The following is a 23290-nucleotide window of genomic DNA, read 5'->3' as shown; positions in this document are numbered from 1 at the left end:
GAAGCCCGTAGAGCCTTAGTGTTATATACCGATCGACTCAGCTCGACGAATTAAAGTGATGTCTGTGTGTGTATGTGTGTGCGCAAAATAATCTCACTGATTTTTCAGGCACTTATCCTTAACCATTTCATTTCTTAAGCATTTATCCTCAACCGATTTGCTCGCAACAAGTTGCATTCGACGCGGAATCTTGTCCCATTGTTTCGTATCGAAAACCGGCCCAGTCGGACTATGGGCTTCGGAGTTATGGCCAGTTTTTACAAGATTTTTTTTTTCTCTATTTAGGCACTTACTTACGGCCGATTTACTCGCAACATTCGACGCAGAATCATGTCCCATTGTTTCCTTTTAAAAATAGGCCGGATCGGACTATGGGCTCAGAAGTTATGGCCAAAATACTTTTTTTCATACCAAAAGTGCGAAGAAATTACTCACTCACAAGAAACGAGAAAGGCACTATCACCGCTAGGTGGATTAATCTGGGTTTTTACACATAGGTACAGCACAGCTGAGTTATGGTCGCATTATTCAATGACAACCAAGCAACATTTTGTTTATATCTTTAGTATTGTGTTACCATGCTATTTCATGGCAATCTAACTATAGTAAGGAACGAGAAGCAAAATAATATTTTGAGATCTAGCTTTAATGCTTCAGAAATTTTCTTAGATCTAGCTTTAAAGGTTCAGACAGGCAGAAATTCATTTTAATGTATATAGAGTTAATAGATCTGTTCAATTGAACATTTCAAAAAATATCTAGGGACATTATCCGCTGACAAATTTATATAGTCGAAGAAAAGCACATCTTTTTGAAAAACTTAGAAAGTAATAATCAAAGAATGAAGCTTGTCATAAGACGAGTTTGAACAATCCCATTGAATTCGAGTCAAGTACGAGACACTGAAGAGGGCCTTACTGTTGAGGTCGAAATACGTATCTGTCAAGATACAATTAAGTGGTGAAATTCAATGGGATTGTACAAACTCGTCTGATGACAAGTGAAGACATTCCACTAAAAAGCTCAAAATAATTTTCTTAACAAAAAGAATGCAGATTAAGGAAGATCATACTCACTGACGAAGCCAGAGGTGGCCACCTCTCGTCTCAAGCACGATGTAGCTCTATCAAATAACATTAACTGATGCCACCAGTCGTCATACTTCACTGCTAGATGACTGTTGAACGCATTTACATAAGACAAAATTATTGACATAGTTTTGGCATTGGCGTTGGGTTGTTTCGGTATCGTAGAGTGAAATATAATGCGTCTCCATCGCAGCATTTTAGTTGCCTCACATCACATGTTGCTCTATCGAAAATCATAAACATTTTCCGATTATGTATATACGTTCAATTTCTCAAAAAATATAACAAAAGGACATGATTCAAATATATATTTGGTTTAGAATGACAAGAATTTTGTTTAAACAAAAATCAACACTTTATAAGAGTGGCTTTTACCTTGAGTAAAACAATATAGTTACTTCAGAAAAAAGTTAGCGAAGGACTCTACCCTTCCGTTGGTGTTCATATCACTGCATAACTCTTTCCTGATACTTGATGGGCTACAAATCTTATTAAGAAAATTATTTTTAGCTTTTTAGTGGAATGTCTTCACTTGTCATGAGACGAGTTTGTGCCTTCCCTCAATGAACTTACGCCGAATGAAGTATCCTTCTCCACTGGACTCGATCCTAGGCCAATCGCTTCCAGTCACCCAGAACGTTGAGCGCCCTCAGGTCTTCTTCAACTGCAAAAAGCAACCATGTACGCGATCTTCCACGAAGCCTACGTCCTGTTCCGGGTTCTCTACTGAACAGAATCTTCGCTTGACGCTCTTCCAGCATACGAACAACATGTGTAACAAGGTTACAGAGAATATCAAGGTTACAGAGCTTAATTATATACACGTTGAATAAAAAAACAAATCCCACTTTCGCTAAGCTAGTTACACTAGAATTGAACGCAATGGATCCGCAAAGGTTAAACGATATATACTTAAAGCAACACAAACGCTCCTATTGGTGGGTTTTTAAACCAAAAATTCAAATCTTTCCTGTAACAACTTTGCTGGAAAAATCGCATCACTAAAATTGATAGCGATTAACTGCATCAGGTTCCATTTGAACTGATGAGGGCTTTGTTTCATAGACAATAGATTCAAAACGGGGGCGTTGCGTTGGCCTTTTTGATAAAATTCGGACGATCAAGGAATCTCAATTCGATCGGTGAGCAGATTAGAAGTGATTGCGATAATTGAAGCCTAAACTAGTAAAAACCAGTGAAACCGTGATCGTAAGTCGATCGAAAAGTTTGTTTTGCGAAACAGAAGTGGAATTTATTTAAATCGGCCCTAGAGTGAAAAGTTTTCAAACACAAAATGTGAGTCCAGGAAAGCTAGTGTGATAATGTGTAAATTATAATCTTTATAATGATTAATTATAGCCGAGTCCAATCGAGGGATTAGAAAACTTAAAAATTAGGCTGTGTCATAACATCGCCTGTGCAATTATTCCCACGAGGTGCAGGTAATTAAACTAAACTTTGAGATGAACTAGGAAGATAACGATGTAATGCGAACGTTTATTATATTTCATTCTTTTGAAGGACATCACCATCCTTCAAGTGAATATGCGCGTGTGGGGCGTAGGGTGTAGTGATCACCCACACTATCTCTAGAGACAGATCAGAAGCCCGGCGGCTTGTAGGCTCGCCTCGTCATCGAGCCCGTATCTGACTCTTACGCGCCCTGGTTCAAAGGAGGTGATCCACGCTTCTATTCGGAATTATTCGAACGTCATTCACCGAATAAATCGACGTTGGCCTCGAAGGAAATTTAGGATTGGTATCGAGAACCAGACCCACACGTACACTAATACCAACGCCGTCCAACAGAACTAGCTGTCTCGTACGTTGCAGCTCAACCGTCGGAGCGAAGAAGACCGCTTCGGAAAAAGCCCAGGATTGACGGGATTCAGCCCACTGCGGAGGCGTGCGCTGGTAGTGAACGGAGAGCGAGAAAACTGACAGCACTGAGAGCCTAGCCGACCGACCCGTGGCGCGTGGCGATATCCCTCAGAATCAAGTTCGTCGTCGGATGAACCGTCGAGTGGGCGGTGAGAAGTGAATTGTGGGTACTCACCGCACTCAGAGAGCACAGGTGTTCGTGGAGCGAATATCGCATCGTAAGACTCGAATGTCTACAAGCAGGTCAGACCTTTTATTTTTATAATAACCGTTCGCAATTTAAACTGAACAAGAACAATTTAAATGAGAAAGCGTGCACGCAGTAGAAGTAAGGCATAAGATGTTTTTAAAGGCACTTATAAGGCATATACCATGGTGAACAGATACGATTAAGATCAAAAGCAGATATTATACATTTTAATGAGAAAGAGCTTTTTTTGGGAACTGAATGGAGAGTGAGCTTGATCGTTAGTACATTTGATTAATTTCTGTTTTGCCCTAAAAGTTATCAAGGTTTAGCGAAAGCGATTGGAACAGACAGTTGTTGTACGATTGACTCGGGATTGTTCTATTAGCGAAGGGACTCGCCTTGAGTAGTCTCGCCGGGTGAACTCATGCTAATCCACATGCAAGTAGTTTCATGCTACTTGCTTGGCGCATAAGTGGAGATAGTTTGAAACAATTCTGAACTCGTGACACTAACCGTTACACATGTCGAGCCATGCAACGTCGCTAGATGCCGTTTTCCTGTTTACCGCCGAGTATTGTCCGCAGCACATTACGCTCAAACACTTCGAAGGCTTTCCTATCAGCCCCTTTAACGTCCATGTTTCATGGCCGTATAAAGCCACCGGAAGAATAAAAGTAGTATACAGCGCGAGTTTTGTCTTCGTTTGCAGACTACGGGACTTAAACTAGTTACGAAGTCCGTAATAAAACCTATTCACAGCTGCAATACGCCTTTCACCTCGCGGGTAACATCATTTTTGCACGTCACTAGAGTTCCAAGGTATACACATTCGTCTACAACTTGAAATTTTTCACCATCCAGCACCATTTCACTACCACCACCACTAATGGACCCGTTGTTTGTCTGCAATAATGTACTTCGTTTTGCTGGTATTGATCGTGAGTCTAATCCTTGCTGTCTCCCTCTTAAAAGACACAAAAGTCTCTTCCATGGCACGACGATCAATTCTGATAATATCGATATCGTCCACATAGCCCAAGAATATATGCGATCTTGTGATAATGCTACCGCTGTTTTCCACATCAGCTCTCCAAATCGCTCTCTCGACCGCTATATTGAACAGTTAATTCGCGAGTGCATCACCCTGCTTCAATCCATCTAAGGTAACAAATGATGTCGATATTTCATCCGCAACCCTTGCACTTAATTTCGATTCGATCAAAATTACCCGAAACAGCCGTATCAGTTTCGCCGAAAAATCATGTTCTAGCATAATTTTCCATAACTCATTCCGTTTCGAAAACCTGTCTGGTATTCGCCGACAAAGGACTCTTCAAGCGGTCTCAATCCGTTGAACAGAATACGGGACTAAATTTTGTACGCCGAATTAAGAAGAGTTATTCCTCGGCAATTGCATATTCCAGTCTGTGCCCTGTTTTAAAGAGAGGGCAAATGAGCCCGTCCACCGCATAATATTGAATAGAAAAAAAAAAGATCCGAGACATTGGTAACTCTTGCAAGTGCATTACCGCACCGGTAATGTAATAATTAAACAGAAAAGTGTGGTTGAATGTGATCACTTGACATTTTTCAATGCCTATCGTTTTTTTTATAACTCCATATATTGATGATAAAATTATTTTGAGCTTTTAGTGGAATGTCTTCACTTGTCAGTCAAGTGCGAGTCTTCGTGTCAAGTACCAGACACTGATGACGACCTTACTGTTGAGGACGAAATACGTATCTGTATTTACAACAAGTGGTTGGATTAAATGGGATATTACGGACTCGTCCTCGTTATAGTTATTCTTTCGATTGTACGACAATTCCCCGAAAACCAAATCCCCGAATGCAATTTCCCCGAATGAAATTTCCCCGAATAACAATTCCCCGAACGTATCATTTCCCCGAATGTAACAATTTCCCGAATGCAACATTTCCCCGAATGTAACATTTCCCCGAATTGTTTCCACAGTGCAGATAAAACTAAAACTGAAAAAGGAATCTACGTCGTTTAACATAAAGTCGCATAATTGGCTTTTGACATAATTTTGAGTTGCAACAAAAGTGAGCGTCGCGGGACAACTCGCTTAAAAATTGTAAAAAAAAAAGATGCTGGGACATTGGGCCGAAGACAATTACAGTCAAACCTCCATGAGTCGATGTAGAAGGGACCGTCGACTCATGGACATCTCGAGATGTGGAATAGAAAATCCTTTGGAAGCTGATTGAAGGGACCATCTAAGTAACCCAGGAAATATTTTTTAATATGGCATAATTTGCTTCCATGAGTCGATATCGAGTCATGGAACATCGATTCATGGAGGTTTTACTGTATGCCGAACCGTCATTAGGCCGAGTGAGAAGTAAGAAGTGAAAAATGAATAGTGAGTAGTGAAAAGTGAGACGTGAGAAGTGAGAAGAGCGTAATGAGAAAATGAATAGTGAGTAGTGAAAAGTGAGTAGTGAAAAGTGAGACGTGAGAAGTGAGAAGAGCGTAATGAGAAGTGAGTAATGAGAAGTGAGAAATTAGAAGTGAGAAGTGAGAAGTGAAAATTGAGATGTGAGAAGCGAGAATGAGAAGTGAGATATGAGAAGTGAGAAGTTAGAAGTGAGAAGCGAGGAGTGAGAAGTGAGAAGCGAGTAGTGAGTAGTGAGTAGTGGGAAGTGAGAAGTGAGAAGTAAGAAATGAGAAGTAAGTACAGTAAGTAAGTACATAGTAAGAAGTGAAAAGTATGGAGTAAGAAGTGAAAAATGTGATGCAAGAAGTGTTATGTAAGGAGCGAGAAAGAGCGAAATACGAAGTGAGATGTAGGAAGAGAGAATGGAAAAATTAGGAAGAAGGATATTTATCTCTATCTAATCGCTTTGCCCGGTATTAGGGGAAGACGAGTTATAATGCCTTCTTAAAATGAACACGTTTGCCCGATATAAGACAAAGAGGGTAGATAGACCCTTCTTCAATTGTACACGTTTGCCTGGAGTAAAGCGAAGGAAGGAGATAATGCCTTCCTTAAATGATCGCGTCTACGCAGTATAAGGACAATGGAGGAGATATTGCCTTCTTAGAATGAACACGTCATTTTTTTCGGTTTATATAATTGATATTTATTGCTAGAGGCGATCTCATATATTATATCTATTCCAGCCAAACTCGTCTACATCAAAGGAAGAGACTACATTTGAACCGTTTGTTTGAGGAACTGCATATGTAACATTTTTGGCCAAAATGAGATTTTTATATATTCTGAATCCTCGTCCAAAAATACGTATTCTGGCAAAAAATATGTTCTTCAGGGATGAATGAAATTTTTTTCGTTTGTTTGAGAAACTACATAAGTCCACGCACTTTGAAGAGCAATTGTGGAGTACTGTTTATAGTTTTTGCACTTGAAGTACCCCAGGGTGTTGAGTTTTGCCGAACACTATTGATCTGCATGGATGAAATCGAAAGATTCGGTACCAATTTGTTCAAAAACCATTTTTTGTTGTTTTCTCGAAATTGTGTAAAATGGATTTATGCAGTTTCTCAAACAAATGCCTTATTGCAGGCAAATTTCTACTTCTGAAAAGGTAATTTCATTCTGCTTTGGCTTATTTCGAGCTAACGCCTAACTTTAATGAATTGATCACATCTACCGTTTCCATGTACCAGGTAGATACAGATTTTTAAAGAAGGAATAACATTCACTCCTTCATTATTCTGGAAAAACACCTACTTTCAAAGTAGAGATCAAATTAATCCATTGCGTTATTCCAAGTAGATGTACTACTTTTAAAGAAGGGATCACATTCACCATTGCCTTATTCCGGGCATACGCATTATTTTGTTTAAGGATTCATATCCACGATTACAGTATCTTCTTAAGAAGAGATAGACCTTACATAGGACAGGAGTTTGATTACACAATTTTTTACCATGATGCTTTCAAACGGAATTTATGTTCGCGATTCTGCTCCACTAAATTAATTCAGCCTATGTTCGAATATTTTAGAAAAAAATAATAGGAAAACACTTTATTATAATATGCTTATAATTTAACAGTAAAGAAGATCAAGGGCTATCGAAAGATTTGGTCATGTTCGGCATCTCCAAAGAGACACTCTGGATCAAATCTTTGAATGCTGCTCTGTTCGGGCGTCAATAGTCGATGACAATTATGTGTTTGCAAAAACTACTTTATTTTCGGGGTTTTGTTACATTCGGGGAAATGTTACATTCGGGGAATTGTTACATTCGGGGGAATTGCATTCGGGGAATTGTTACATTCGGGGAAATTGCATTCGGGAAAATTGCATTCGGGGAATTGGTTTTCGGGGAATTGTCGTACAATCTATTCTTTCACTACAAGAACTCCTACTTTTTATTTAATAGAGTTGCCATTTTATTTTTAACCAAACTGCCTCTGCTGTGCAATTAACAGTGAAGAGGAGTATAAAACAATCGCCATAAATTTTGGTTTCAGGACTATCGTCGTGGGTAGCACGTAACATGAAGAAACCGAATAGCCGTTACTCAGTTCGATGCTTTCTCTATATGCAGAACATGAGTATTGAGTATAGTCTGTCCTGTATACAACACTACAGAAAATCAAGTTTTGTGCGAAGGTTCATATGGTCCACGATATTGCAATGCGTTAATTATTGGGATGCATAGTTACATTCCTCTCTAGTTCACAGCAATGCCAAAGGACTACCGAGTCAATTGAAAACAATATAAATAGTCAACATTAGGATCTCAAATTTGAAACACTTTCTTCTCTTAATAAGAGTACACATACGATACCATACTTACATAGAACTATTTTATAAATAGAAGAGGGTAAGAACACGAAAAGAGATTGTCCCACATAAAAGTTAAGGAAAATCTTAAACGAGGTCATGTCATCATCTTAACCGAAAGAGGCACTAAGCGTGACACCTATTTCTAAGTTTTGATCCGTTTTAGGTTGGGTTCTCTAGTGACTTCCCAGAGTATGGGATCACATAAAAAAATAACTCACAAAAAGGAGAGAAATACCCGAAACACCCGTTCACACTTCCGTTTCACTCAAACAGTCCCTAAAACAACCGGAAGCAATAACGGAAACCAGAGCGCTACATACATATGCCGGCGGCCAACAACGCCGGAACGCCTACGCAGATCATGACAGCTGATTATATTTCACCACCCCACACAGTGTTTGTTGACCCGATGTATGCAATGTGGTGGCGGTGTCAGACAACACAATTTGGGTCCTTTTCCATGGTGCTGCTTATGAAAGGCGCACACTTTACCCGATTTGACCATTTCAGACTTGTCCCTCCTCCACGTTTGCAGAAAAAAAACCCCTTTGTAATTTGTTAGAAGCAACGACTTTTGCTGGCCTAACATCCAAAAGTGTGACTGATGAATGGCATTTCTGGGCTGAAACAAGCGACAAAGGCAGCAGAGCGTTTACCGAATCACCACTGCTGGCTATGTTAAACCTAATATCGAGATGTTGATCTAAAAGTTTATCAATCATGTTACGAGATTGGGTTGATTCGGAAGGGTAACGATTGAAATGTATATATTGCATAAAACAGGAAATATGTTCTACGCAAGATGTAGAAATGTGTTCTAAATCATTATCATGAAATCCAGAAGGTTAGCAGTGATGTCGCTTCAAAGTATACCCATCCCACGGATTTAAGATTTTCATACAATTCTGCTTAGGAACATACCGAAACAAGAGTTGCAAAGGAGGGCCGTCTACGAAAACCGCATATCGTATAACAAACGGCGAATAAAATCGCATTTGCCAAAAAATAGTTGTATTGAAGGCATCATATACGATAGTTGATACAGTAATTAAAATTAATCGTAGATGAGTATTTAAAAAGTCGTAATAACTTATATTATTTACAATATCTTTTATCAGTGCGAATGAATGTCTACATGAATCTGTCTACTGAAACTGTTGAAGCCATTCCAGTTCAAATAGCATGTAGTAGTTCCAAGCAATTGAAAAGATATAGGGGAACTGGGGGTAGGACGCCCACGTTAAGGAAAATGCCATTTTTATCAATGAAAACCACCATTTCAGCCAGTTTTCATCAGCGCATACTGAAGAACAGCATATCTGCGACTGACTACCGATAACAGATATCTAATTGTCCATTTTATTGCACAGAAATTTGATTTTTAAAAAGCACCCGAAAAAAAATGATTTTGAAACCATGCGGGGTGAGATGCGCCAGTGGATGGGTTAAAACGCGCATGTGCTTATCGTACTGATTTTCATTTTAATTGCCTACATTAAGGCAATTAACCGAATGTTTCAGCTGTTTCGGTCATACGAAATGAGCATGGGCGTAATGCCCCACACCGACCTCAGAAGTTTGAAGGCCCATAAAATCGTTTTAAAACCATTTTTGACGACGATTTCGTGTGGAACATAAAGAACACGAGTGAGCAGCATGGCTCATGGCTCAATTATTAATTTATCAATGTATAACAGCGACAGAAAGACTAAATTCCACCGAGCTAGAATTGCATCAAAACACGCAAAAATCGTTTTTTCGAGTTTTTCATGTATAACTAGAGAAAAATCATGAAATATATGTATCCAATGGCAATACTTTTCATTGCTTTATCGTATAGACTATTGAAAATAATCAAAATGGGGATATTTAACCTTATTCAGGGGTGGCGCGTTTTAACCCCTATGGGCGTGCTACCCCCACTTCCCCTAAATTTTGCAGCTTATTATGGACGAACATCCAAACTGCTTTCAGAACCCGCAGTGTGGTACGGTGGAAAAGTATCCAGCTACAGATTCAATAATCGTATAATCGAGACTTGTTGTTGGGAAGTTTTTTTATGTTTATGTCGGAACTGGCAAAACTTCGTAAGAAACGGCATTCGCATTAAAATAGTCGCGTAAAATACGACCTGCATAAAAAAACGCGTAAAAGCCGACCCCAGCATACAATTTTCAAATTACCCTTAATAAAAGTCCTAAGAAATTAATAGAAATAAATAGAATAAAAATGAATGTAAATGTAAATGAATAAAAATTCAAGCAGTATACCTGGAGATAATGATTTATGAGTATTAATTTTAATTTCAACAATTAAATTGACAAAGATAATACCGCCAACGGGGGTGTCATTGGGCCAAAATGTGGTATGCTCCAAGTAAATGTTACAAAGCTCTAGTAGTTAACATTGGAATCAAGTTTTAATTATTTTGGTACAAGCTTGAATAATAAATTTACCGCTGTGTGGGGGAAAAATAATGAATTATGGAAATTCTTCAAAGTTATATGTTGTTCAAAATTGGCCCATTCTCACCCCGCACAGGGTGTGACATTGGGCCAAATGAAATAGTTCAGCGGTGACGATGAAACTATGTAAGGCAAATCAACTGAAGTCTTGACCCAATCTCACCCCTTTTTTACGTGCATTGCCCGTTGCTACGAAAAAACCAGAACCGTTATATAAATATTAATAAAATTCGATAAAACAACAACAGATTATCGTCGTAACATGATAACCAGGTATCCATCGATCTAAAAACTATATATGTAAAAGATTTGTGGGGCATTACGGACACTATTTTAATGCAGGTTCATTAGCTCAATAATTTAACATTCAAATTTCAAGCATTATCGTACGAGCACAATTAGTTCCTGGAATTTGTTTTGTGATCTCCTAGACGTGAATTCTAATATAATTTCGAAGCGTTTGAAGTTTTCATCGAAATTCAGTTTCTGAGATATATTAAAGGAGTTAAAACATTTTTCGTTATTGGCCCTTACCCCCAAGGCCCAATGTCACCCGAACGACTGTATAATATTGTTTAATAAGGAAACGAGAAGTTGAAAGTTTCCGCGCGACGGGAAAATATTTAGCATTCACAAAATATTCGCGTAAAAGGTAAAAGCAAAAGAGCGAGGATATGAGGAGAGAGAGAGAGAGAGAGAGAGAGAGAGAGAGAGAGAGAACAATTTTTAATTTGGACGATGCTCAGACTAAAAACGGGCACATTACCGGGGGAAACAATCAATTTCATGAACAAATATAACAGAATTTTATATTCAAAAAAAGTTCTGGAAATTTCTTCTAACTTATACGACACCCTCGATAAATTAAATATACCCATAAGTTCTCTAACCTCACCTAAAGCATGACCAAGTACGATAAATGAGGGACACGATGGGGTATCACATTCATCGTTCGCATGACAGTTCCATTTAGATTTCAGGAAAAGAGCAATATTTCTTGAAATGACAAAGCAGGTCACGCTCAGCCATAGAATGGTTGAACAGAATCTTGAATGTTGATCACGAGACAAATGAAAACGAGACATAATTGGATATTAATTTACTTATTACTTACCATACACATTTTTCTCGACCAAATGCGAAATTCAAAATATAAATTCAATTAAAAGATTGCGCGTGCACGGCAAACTATCGCCAATCCAATGTATGAACGAAAAAGTTTGAAAGTGTTATATAAAATTAATTAGTGAAAACTTTCCTATTTACCAAACTTAAAATGCATCATCGGTTCATTTCATCGCTTCATGGAGGGAAAATATTCTTTCGCCTTTCAGAGCATCCCACAAGGCTTGTTGCGTGTCTATGTCGGAAGCTTTCAGAAGCCATTAAAAGAACTTTTCACGGCACGGAAGAATGCGATTATGGCTTTTCTTCGTAGCAGACAAATATGGTCGTGAAGAATGTTAAATGAATTTGAAGGGAGATGAAAATGAGATGTGCATGATATACAGGAAACTTTTCGAGTGGGTAAGTGTATTTTCGACAAGAAGACAGAACCTGAACAGGAAAAAAATGGCATAAGAATATTTGCTCAGGTTTTCCATACCCCAGAATCAGTTGCAAATTAATATGCAAAAAAACACATATGCAAAAAAAACACTTCACTGACTGTACAGGGGGCCCTCCTTAGCCGTGCGGTAAGATGCACGACTACAAAGCAAGACCATGCTGAGGGTGGCTGGGTTCGATTCCCGGTGCCGGTCTAGACAATTTTCGGATTGGAAATTGTCTCGACTTCCCTGGGCATACAAGTATCATCGCGTTAGCCTCATGATATACGAATGCAGAAATGGTAACTTGGCTTAGAAACCTCGCAGTTAATAACTGTGGAAGTGCTTAATGAACACTAAGCTGCGAGGCGGCAATGTCCCAGTGGGGGATGTAATGCCAATGAAGAAGAAGACTGTACAAAGGGTATTGGATGCCAGACTGTTGCTTTATACGGGTAAACGCATTTTTCTAAAGAGGTGTTTTCTACTATACAGCTTGATTTCAGGTAAATGTGCATATGCATAATTTTAGCAGGGTTCGGGGAGGGCATTGCCCTGGCCCCAGCAAAATCTTATGCACCAAAATCAACCTTCCAGCCCTTCGCACATAGATAAAAAAGAGAAAGCTTGTTAAACTGCCCGAATATTAGAATCTATGACAAAAGGTCGAAAGGACAAAAGGACGAAAGACAAAAGGTCGAAAATACAAAAGGTCGAAAGGACAAAACGTCGAAAGGGACGGAAGGTCGAAAGGACAAAAGGTCGAAAGGACAAAAGGTCGAAAGGACAAAAGGTCGAAAAGGACAAAAGGTCGAAAGGGACAAAAGGTCGAGAAAGACAAAAAGGTCGAAAGGGACAAAAGGTCGACCATGAACAAGTTGAGATTTTGTGTATTCCAAAGGAATTTTTGAAATGCATTTAACTTCAAGCAGAAATAACACTCATCTCAGTAATCAAAGTTTAAGAATGAGCAATTTTCAAAGAAGGAGTAATGACTATTAAACAATATTATGAATATCTAGATAGTTCTGTTAGAGATAAAAAAGAAGCCTGCATTTAAAATTCACCTGCGTGTAATGCACATCAAAATGTGCGGCGTGCGCCATTTTGACAAATCGAAGTGACATTTAGAAAACTCAAACATCCATTTATTAATTGTACTCACTGAATGAATTTTATTTAATTGTTAAAAATTGTGAAAAATAAAAGGGCAGATTTTTTTGACAACTATGTAACTCTGGTGCGAGATTGATTCTCTCCGTTTCAGTTTTTTGTCTATTTCGCCTTTTTGATCTTATTGATATTTTTTTCGTTCGACCTTTTGTCCCGTTCGACCTTTTGTCCCTTTCGACGTTTTGTCCCTTTCGACGTTTTGTCCCTTTCGACGTTTTGTCCTTTCGACCTTTTGTCCCTTTCGACCTTTTGTCCTTTTCGACCTTTTGTCCCTTCGACCTTTTGTCTTTCGACGTTTTGTCTTTCGACCTTTTGTCCTTTCGATCTTTTGTCTTTCGACCTTTTGTCTCTAACCCCGAATATAAGGTAGCTGAACATATTATTTGGAAAAGATTTTTCATTTCTGTAACCCCAGCATTACGTTCGATATTCTAATTCAAATATTTTTTTATGAATTGAGAAATCGACCGACGATATTTTTATTTCGATCGGCTGCGCAGTCTTGAAGGATTGAAACAAGCCGTATATTTCTCCGACGTTTCAACACGGGGATGGTGTCTTCATCAGGGGAAAAATACTGCGTTAATCGTCTGGCGTGGATTTTTTTGGTATATGACATGTACCAGAAGAATCCTTGCCAGACAGTTAAGGCTCCCCCAGACCTAAGCGATTCTATCGCCGCGACGGCGACAGCTAGTCGCCGCGATTCTATCGCTGGGTCGCTGCTGGCAATGTTCCATTTATCCTTCCATACCAGTAACGACAGAATCGCAGTCGCCAAGCGATAGAATCGCGTCCCGACGGTCGCGTCGCGTATGTTTGGGGGAGCCTTTAAAATTAGACTAAACAATAGTCATGGATCAAACACAGATTTTTTTTACCCGGATGAAGACACCATCTCCATGTCGAAACATCGGACAAATAAACATCTTGTTTCAATCCTTCAACACTGTGCAGTAGTTCTTAAAATCGAAATAATTTATTATGTTTCTTTATTTACGTGAGATCATTTTTTTAGTTGAAATATTTTTTTTTGTTCTCCACTAAACTTTTCAAAAGTCAAATCAGTTAATTGTATTAGTATTTAAACGGTTTGTCCCGACTATACGCAGATAATTTTCCATAAATTAAACTGTATCAGAAACATAAAATCAAACCTAAAATATTGAAAAACAAATAATAATAAAGGTATCTAGCAGTACCCTAAGATAACATGTGGTGTCCACAATCCCTTCAGCATTTTATTCCAAGCTATACTTTGATTGATTACGAATGTATTTCTTATGTTATCCCCAATTGTTTGTTTGTCTGCTTAGTGTCGCTGTCATTTTGCGAAGTCAGTTACTTTCATCATTCCGACCTCGACTTGTCAGATAAGCGCCTGAATCGTTTCCGTCTAATACAGCCTCAAGTAAATAAAATAGATGTCGAGTTACCAAATAGCATGGCATATGTAGGGAACATAATAACGTTCATTGTTCTTTTTCCTTTCTTCCTTGGCTCAAACTGGAATGGACAGGATGTCAGTTTGTCTGGCCTTCTGTTGAGTAATAAAATGCTATAAATCCAAAGCGTGCAGCCCACTCATAAATTGTGAAAACGGCCGTTGTTGCCGCCGACAATGTCGACCGCATCGTTTCCAATGGCACGTGAACTGCACGAACGCGTCGATTCCGTGTGACAATGGATGAGACCCAAATTGAAAGTGCGAATCACGGCCATAAATCAAGATTAGTCAGCGATGCTCTTTTGTGTGACGTGTTGCTCATGTCGATGTCATGGCTACTGTTGTCATCGCACCTTGATGCATGCCGGCAAAGTTCCCGACCACACCTGTTCGCTTTCCCGAACGAATCAATTTAGAGTGCCAAACAATGCACTGCGGTTTGATTTATGGGTGAGCAGGTTCATTGGTTGTGAACGACAATTTGTCTTTAGGCTCGATTTTCGATTTTTTGTTCTCCTTTTCATCCTTTTAACCCTGATAGATGAGTTTTCCTCGTGATATGAGAGATTATTTTGAATTTAGGATTTCACTGCACTTGTCGTAAAACAGGTTAGTACTATTCCATTTAATTCCACCATTTTGTAACTTTACAGAGTATTTGTTCCATTTTTAATAACATGCCCCTATATTAATAATAATTGCAAATTGAACTGTTGGTTTTATGCGTGCTCATTCCTTTAAAATCACAAAAATGAGAGGCAGAGAGATTTTTGTTCCAATACCTTGTTTTTGATTGTTATATACGGGGAGGCCTGTCATGAATGCATGGAGCAGTAGCCCCATTTCGACTTCAACTGCCTTACCACTAACCAAGCTGAATATAAATAAGCTATACTCCGAGTAGGAGTATAAACAATTCATTATTGAGTAATCAAATCTAGCAAAACACATCATGATAAACCCTTTAAAATAATTCGATTTACCTTCTTCCAAACGTTCTAGTTTGAGATCATATCGCTATCTCATCCATCATTACTGAACCGAATGACCATAAAACCCAATAAATAGAGAAAATTGTCATTTTATGTCACCCAATTCCCAAAGCCGGCCTTTGCAAATCGGTCGACGTAGCAGAAGTCTTACTAAAGCTAAACTAACATCGGATAAGGGAATCGTCCAGAGAAAGAGAGAAAGGTCCTGTTTTTACCATCCACTGACGACGGCTGATGTTGTGATTATCGCCTTATTTTATAGACGCGGTTTTCCTCAAGCACAAACAAAACGATCCACTTTATTTGCACTGTCTGCAGACCGAAAGCAATTTGCTTTACATAGCAGTTTGTGCTGATGCTAAGAGAATTATGGCTCACCTCAACTTGTGTTCTTGTTGGAACTTTGGTCACATTTGAGAATGTAATTTCACCAGAGTGATTGCGGATTGAAGTTTTTGGCATAAAAAAAAGTTTCACAGCTTCAGGAAAACAAAACTGGAAATAGAAAACAATATTGCAAATCATGTGGGCTTGGTCGTTTTGCTTTTTTTACGTTGTGTAATGAGATTTTAAAATGCCTTTTTTCGAGATGCCGCGGTTACACAATTCAAATGCCGACGATGAACTTTCCGGCGTACGTTTAATGTTGGTGAACCGTATATAAACGGCTGCTGTCATCCGGTCCAGAATAAATTTATTATTCATGAACCGTCTCTGTGTGGCTTTAAATGTGCGCTTCCGAAGCATCTTCTCGACTGCTGGTGGCTTAACCGGCGATTTTCATCTCCAGTGTGGCGTGCGAGCGTTTTCGCTACGAATTTCGACTTTAACGTTTCACAAGGGAACGACAGAACATAAACTTTCCGCTTCATAGAAAATGACAGCGAACTGGTGGTAGATAAAAAACGGGTGGATAAAAAGAAAGGCGTAGTATATGTCTAACTTTACTTTGATTCTAGTTATAACTACTGGGAATTGAATTCTCACACCCATCTTAGAATACCCCGCATTAATTAGATAAAGCGCTTATCGTAATCTGAATTATCCTTTATCATATTCGTTTATTTTTACATGTTGAGTTTCCGATACTTCAGTGCATTTATTTGCATAATAAAGTTATATTTTAATACTAACAATGATAATTTGTTGATCACGATAATGAATCGTGGAAACGTCTTATCCGCCCGAGGCCATGGCGTGGAAGAAAAACGGAGCTTTGCAACTTTACAATCAACCGGCCAGGGCCCAGGGATGCACATATCTGTAAGGGAAATCACACTTCAAACATCTTTTGCAGTGAGTGACTCGTAACTTCATGCAACCTGACACGGGTGTCACAAGGAATATTGTAATACATGAATGCACGTCTATCTGTTCAACGAAGCGGAGCACGGGTTATTCTTACCCAAGATCTTAAAAAAAAATGGTTGAAACACATGCACAATTGCACAAGCATGTTCCTTTTAAATGCATTTTGAGATTGTAATATAGTTTCTAAAAAACTATGCATTCCTGGTTCTGTAGAATCATACTCTACAATCAATTTTATATTAATTGATCAAAGATGAGACACTGGCCTGATTTGGCATTCTTTAACTACTTGCGAACAATAATGACAATTATAATTATTGGGAACTAGTCTCTACCATTTAGGTATCCTCGTCTTCGGGAATGATAAGGATGGCCAGTGGGACTCTTACACCTGTCTTGCACCACCGTTTTATTTTCTGGCTCAATTTCCACAGCAAGAACGTGGCATATATTCCATAAAACATTTTCATATTTCAGAAAATGATATTCGTGGCAGGTGAGTAGGGCAAACTTTTCCCATCAATCATTTCCTGCGTACGAATGACGCCGATACCAACTCTTTTCAACTTTGAAGTATAGGACGCCCCAACCTTCTACCTGTCGGATTATTTCTCTATGAAATAGCGACTGTGCACGCCGGCAACATATAAAGAATCATAAATTCTCGATGCGATAGGAACGTGAGCTGCAGTGCTTGTCCATCCCATTAACTACTGTGAAAAATGGTGGTTGGCGAATGGTTTCCCAAACGGACATATGATGAATTATTGAAGAAACTTTACCGAGGAATTCCATTACGGCCAGTGCTCCTAAATTTCGGCGCGACGTCTTGAAATTCAGCATTTTTCCATTTACTTCTCTGCCTCGGTCTATCTTCTGCTTGGTCATACATCAATAGAATGATCAATTATACCCAGACCTGCCAAATGGGAAACTACCGTCATAAAGCTGAGTGGAATCTGTGACGGATGGTCGTAAGACAAGAAGTCAAAAAATCCTAACGTCGAATAGCCAGAAGGACGATTTACAAAAAAAAACAAAATTGGATGTCTATTACACTGAGTGCCCATTTAATCTATGACATTACGACTTAAATCAAAACGCCTCTGCATAACTAGGATCTATACAAAATTAGGAATTGGCCAAGAAAGAAATCAGCAAATTCGCGCCGAGTGCCAATAAAAAAATACCCATTATACGCAGAAAATAATGCGGAACGGTTCCAATTATCAACAAACTGTATCATTTTTTCTCAGCTCTGTGATCAAGGATACTCTTAATTAAATAAGCGCATAAATAGAAATGAAAACACAACAAGACAATCGAAAAGCTGACCAAATATGAAATTTTCATACGTATTGAAAAATTTTCATAGCTAATGCGATAATAAAAGCTAATGTCAAATTCGTTTTTAAACCTGGGTCAAAAATACCAAAAATTAAAAAAAACATTTTCAGGTCCATCTGTCATTGAATATGTTGTTGTGCGTAGCATCGAGTTTCTTTTGATTCAAAACATATGGTCACCCAACCGGACTGACAGTGCGATAGCCAAGACTAATCATATCATGATAAAAACGTTTAAGGCTGTGAACCATTCCACCGATTCGTTTAACTTTTAGTTAAAATTTGACAGTTCGATGGTTATTTTCCCATCGTGGTTAAAATTTTACTTCGAAGTCGACCCATTTGAGTTTTGACAGATTGATGGTTATTTGGAGCGAAATGGATTTGGCGCCAATTTTCTCGCGAACAAAGTTTAACTATCGAACTGTCAAATCTAACCATGCTCCGGAGCAGGGTTATTTTTAACCACGGCGAAATAACCAGCTCGAAGATTGGCACCAATTTCCGGCATTCGGTTGCTATCGGGGTCCACGAAAGAATCTCCTTTGATGTCCTAGAAATTGAAACGGACTTGCCAATCGTAGGCATCCGTCTAAAAGGCACCATGGACATTTCGGTGATCAACTGCTACCTTCCTTGTGGAGCTATTCCCAATATCAGGGCTAAAATGGAAGCAATTATTGCAGCGACCCCGCCCCCACACATGGTGCTTGGCGATTTTAACGCGCATCATGTCTGCTGGGGAGGCGAACGATCCGATGCCAGGGGCACAATATTGAACAACCTCATCGAAGAGACTGATTTGGTAATCCTTAATGATGGTTCCCCAACTTTCTTCAATGGGCACTCGCATATGACATCTGCTGTCACTCGATCACAAGTTCCCGTCTTTAAGTGGGCTGCAGGAAGCGATCTGTATGGAAGCAACCACTTTCCAATACAGATCAGTGCCAACCTCCCCCCTGGCGAAGTCACTCGTCGGCCTCGTTGGAAATACGAGAAGGGTGACTGGGAAGCTTACGCGGCGTTTATATCGGCAGAACTGGAAAAGCATCCCCCAACGGACATGGCGGCCTTTGCGGAGGCAATAAAGCTCTCTGCCTCCCAGTCGATCCCAAAAACGAGCAACAAACCTGGTCGCAGATCTCTTCGCTGGTGGACAGATGAAACTCGTCGGGCGGTTAAAGCGCGTCGGAAGGCTCTTAGAGCGTTAAGGAGACTCCCGTCATCCCATCCAGGGCGGCCGGTATCCCTCCAAACCTATAAGGAAAAACACCGGGAATGTAAATTGATTATCGGAGAAGCAAAGAGAACGTCGTGGGAAAATTTCCTTGACTCGATCAACCCCTCGCAATCAACATCGGATCTATGGAAAAAGGTAAACGCCGTAAGCGGTAAACGGTATACTAACGCCATTGTCTCGGACATCAACGGTACCGCTACCTCCGACCCAGGCACGGTTGCCAACAAGCTAGGTGAGTACTTTGCCTCCCTAGTTTCTGTCGGCGGCTACCCTACGGCCTTCCAATCGACGATAAGAAAGTGGCAACCATCGATCGATCGATTACTATCGCAGAAGATTGTACGACAATTCCCCGAAAACCAATTCCCCGAATGCAATTTCCCCGAATGTAATTTCCCCGAATGTAACAATTCCCCGAATGCAATTTCCCCGAATGTAATAATTCCCCGAATGTAACATTTCCCCGAATGGAACAATTCCCCGAAAATAAAATACCTCTTGCAAACACATCTTCGCAATCCATTGTATGCGTCCGAAAAAAAGCAGCGTTCAAAGATACGTTCAAGAGTGTTTTATTGGAGATTATCAGCTGAATAGCCTTTGGTAGTATTTGATGTTCTTGATCCTCCAAGATGTGTTGTCTTCAAAGATATAAGGTAATTGTAGATGTAAATCCTCGTAAACAAAAAAAAATGCGTTTGCCCAGAATGAGGCAATAGTGAATGTGATTCCTTCTTTGAAAAAAATGTATGTGCTCGGAATAATGCAATGGTAAATGTGTCCCTTCTTCAGTGGGTGTTACACCAGATAATGAATGTTATTCGTTATTTAATAACATATATCTGCCCTGAATATGATAATGGGGGATGTTCTTTAAAAAAAGGCATTTTTACGAAGTAAGGAAATGGTGGATGTGGTCCTTCAAAAATAGGCGTTAGCTGAAATAATGCAAAGATGAATAAATTGAGCATGAGAATAAGGACTAATCTGATCTCTTATTTAGATGCAGGCGAATTCGGCCAGAATAAGGAAAAAAAAATTATAAGATCTTTTATTACGCATATGTATTGAATGTATTATATATCACCGAAAAACATTTTGCCGAATTAATTTTCTCAATATAGTGTTAGGCGTACTGTAACTTTCGCGGTATGACTTTTGATGGATTATACCTTTTTCAGAATGACATTTGGAAGAATCCCGTTTTTCAGAATGCTATATTAAACAAAATTTGCACATACGACCTATTCTCAAAGCACTCTAGAAATTGGCATTTTCTTAGATAAGTGTGGTGTAGTATAGCAGCAGGTTTGAAACATATTCTTCTTCTTCTTCTTATTGGCATTACATCCCCACACTGGGACAGAGCCGCCTCGCAGCTTAGTGTTCATTAAGCACTTCCACAGTTATTAACTGCGAGGTTTCTAAGCCAGGTTACCATTTTTGCATTCGTATATCATGAGGCTAACACGATGATACTTTATGCCCAGGGAAGTCGAGACAATCTCCAATCCGAAAATTGCCTAGACCGACACCGGGAATCGAACCCAGCCACCCTCAGCATGGTCTTGCTTTGTAGCTGCGCGTCTTACCGCACGGCTAAGGAGGGCCCCTTTGAAACATATAATTGCTCCATATCATTCATATCATTCATTTTTTACCTGGTAAGAGAGCTGCTTGCTTAATAAACGAATTATTTCCTCTTCTTTCTTTAATGCAGACAGAATTTCTGTCTCGAGAGGCCTTATACCGTATAGACGAGTTTATTTAAAGAAGGCATCATCTCCTCCATTCTCATTACACTGGACAGACGCAATCATTTGAAGAAGGCACTGTATCATTCTTTCAGTTTATTCCAGACAAACGAATTCATTTAAAGAAGGGGCAATCTATCCTATTTTCCTTATACCGGGCAAATGTGTTCATTTGAGGAAGACATTATCTCTTCCTTTCTTCTAATACCGGGTGATGCTATCGTCTAAAGAAGACATTATCTTCTACCGTCTTATACTGGACAGACGCGTTTATTTAAGAAGACATTCCCTTGGCTTTAAACCGGGCAGATGCGTTCATCATACCGAGCAAACTCATTAATTTATAGAAAGCATTATCTCCTCACTTCGTCTTATACAGACCAAATGCGTTCATTCATAGAAAGCATTGCCTTCTTTCAGTGCATTGTCCTCATCTTAAATGGCTCTAAATTCTATCTGAAACTTGGCCTGTTTTTCAACTTAGTGTTCTATTATTAATTATACAGTTATTGAAAGCTTTCCCGTATCTTCCTACCCTGAAGCATCTTAGGCCGAACCGAGAATCGAACTCGCAACTTCCGGATCGACAATCATACCCATCGCCTTGTGCCGCACTCAAAAAGAATTCGGGGAAATGTTACATTCGGGGATTTGTTACATTCGGGGAAATGTTACATTCGGGGAATTGGTACATTCGGGGAATTGTTATTCGGGGAAATTGCATTCGGGGAAATTGCATTCGGGGAATTGTCGTACAATCATCGCAGAAAGAGAAAGAGAAATCACCACTCGATCTACCCTTTTCCCTACGTGAGCTCACCTTTGCCCTATCTAAGAGCAACGGGAAATCCGCGGGTCCGGATGATATAGGGTACCCTTGCCTTAAGCGGCTACCACACCATGCTAAGTTCACGTTCCTAGATCAAATCAACCAACTATGGAGAGAAGGTTCCTTCCCGGATAGCTGGAGGGAAAGCCTAGTGATTCCCATCCCCAAAAGCGCTGTTACGTCTAGAGATGTCTCTAAGTTCCGACCAATCTCGCTTACCAGCTGCCTTTCCAAGGTAGTGGAGCGGTTAGTAAACAGAAGGCTGAGAGAAAAGCTGGAAAAGGATAGCAGAATCGACTACCGGCAACATGCATTCAGACCTGGGTACGGGACAAATACCTACTTCGCCGCTCTCGGTGAGGTGTTGCAGGAGGCCTACAGCCAGGGGAAACATGTTGATTTAGTTTCCCTCGACATTGCCAAGGCTTTCAACAGAACATGGACCCCTTTCGTCTTGCGCCAGCTGGCCGAATGGGGGGTGACGGGAAATACCCTTACTTTCTGCAAAAACTTCCTGGCTAATCGGAGCTTCCGAGTCCTAATAGGCGATACCACGTCGCAACCTTTCCGCGAGGAGACAGGAGGATCTGTTCTGGCGGTCACCCTCTTTCTAGTGGCCATGAACGGACTCTTTGGAAACCTTCCCCGAAACGTACATGTTTTCGTTTATGCCGACGATATCCTGCTCATCATCATCGGCGACACACCGGGAAGAACAAAAATCAGGGCCCAGGCGGCTGTATCGGCCGTCCACCGATGGGCCAGTTCTATAGGTTTTTCGATGTCGGCAGCCAAATGCATAAGGGGACACGTGTGCCGGTGGAACCACCAACTCTCCGGACCGGCCCTTAAAATCCGCGACCAGGCCATTCCCAACAAAAAAACGGTCCGCATCCTGGGGGTATCTATCGACAGGAAATTAAACTTTCAACATCATTTCGACGGTGTCAAAGCTAGTCTCAAGCCGAGGCTGAATCTCCTAAAAACTATCAGCAAGCCGCATCGATCAAACAACCGCCGGATTCAGCTCCAAGTCGCCAGAGCCGTGGTCGATAGTCGGCTACTATACGGCGTCGAGCTAACCGGTAATGCACATGAGAAAGCGGTCAAAATCCTGGGGCCCGTTTTCAACAACTACATCCGGACTCTTTCTGGTCTTCTTCCCTCGACCTCCGCCGACGCAGCGTGCGCTGAACTGGGAGTATTACCGTTCCGGTTGCTTTTGCGATCCTCCAT

General features: G+C 40.0%; 1 long non-coding RNA gene across 1 annotated transcript in view; it reads right to left on the bottom strand.

Moving 5' to 3' along the window:
* Nucleotides 1-1084: 1084 nt before the first annotated feature.
* The window catches only part of LOC134220513 (uncharacterized), an 88259-nt gene continuing 66053 nt past the window's right edge, over nucleotides 1085-23290 (bottom strand). The window contains exon 3 of the long non-coding RNA XR_009981932.1: nucleotides 1085-1177. This is a non-coding gene — a long non-coding RNA (uncharacterized LOC134220513). The remainder of the gene's footprint in view (nucleotides 1178-23290) is intronic.

The sequence above is a fragment of the Armigeres subalbatus genome, chromosome 3 (assembly GCF_024139115.2).
Source record: "Armigeres subalbatus isolate Guangzhou_Male chromosome 3, GZ_Asu_2, whole genome shotgun sequence".
Classification (NCBI taxonomy): Eukaryota; Metazoa; Arthropoda; class Insecta; order Diptera; family Culicidae; genus Armigeres; species Armigeres subalbatus.
This window is presented reverse-complemented; position numbering and strand designations above follow the sequence as displayed.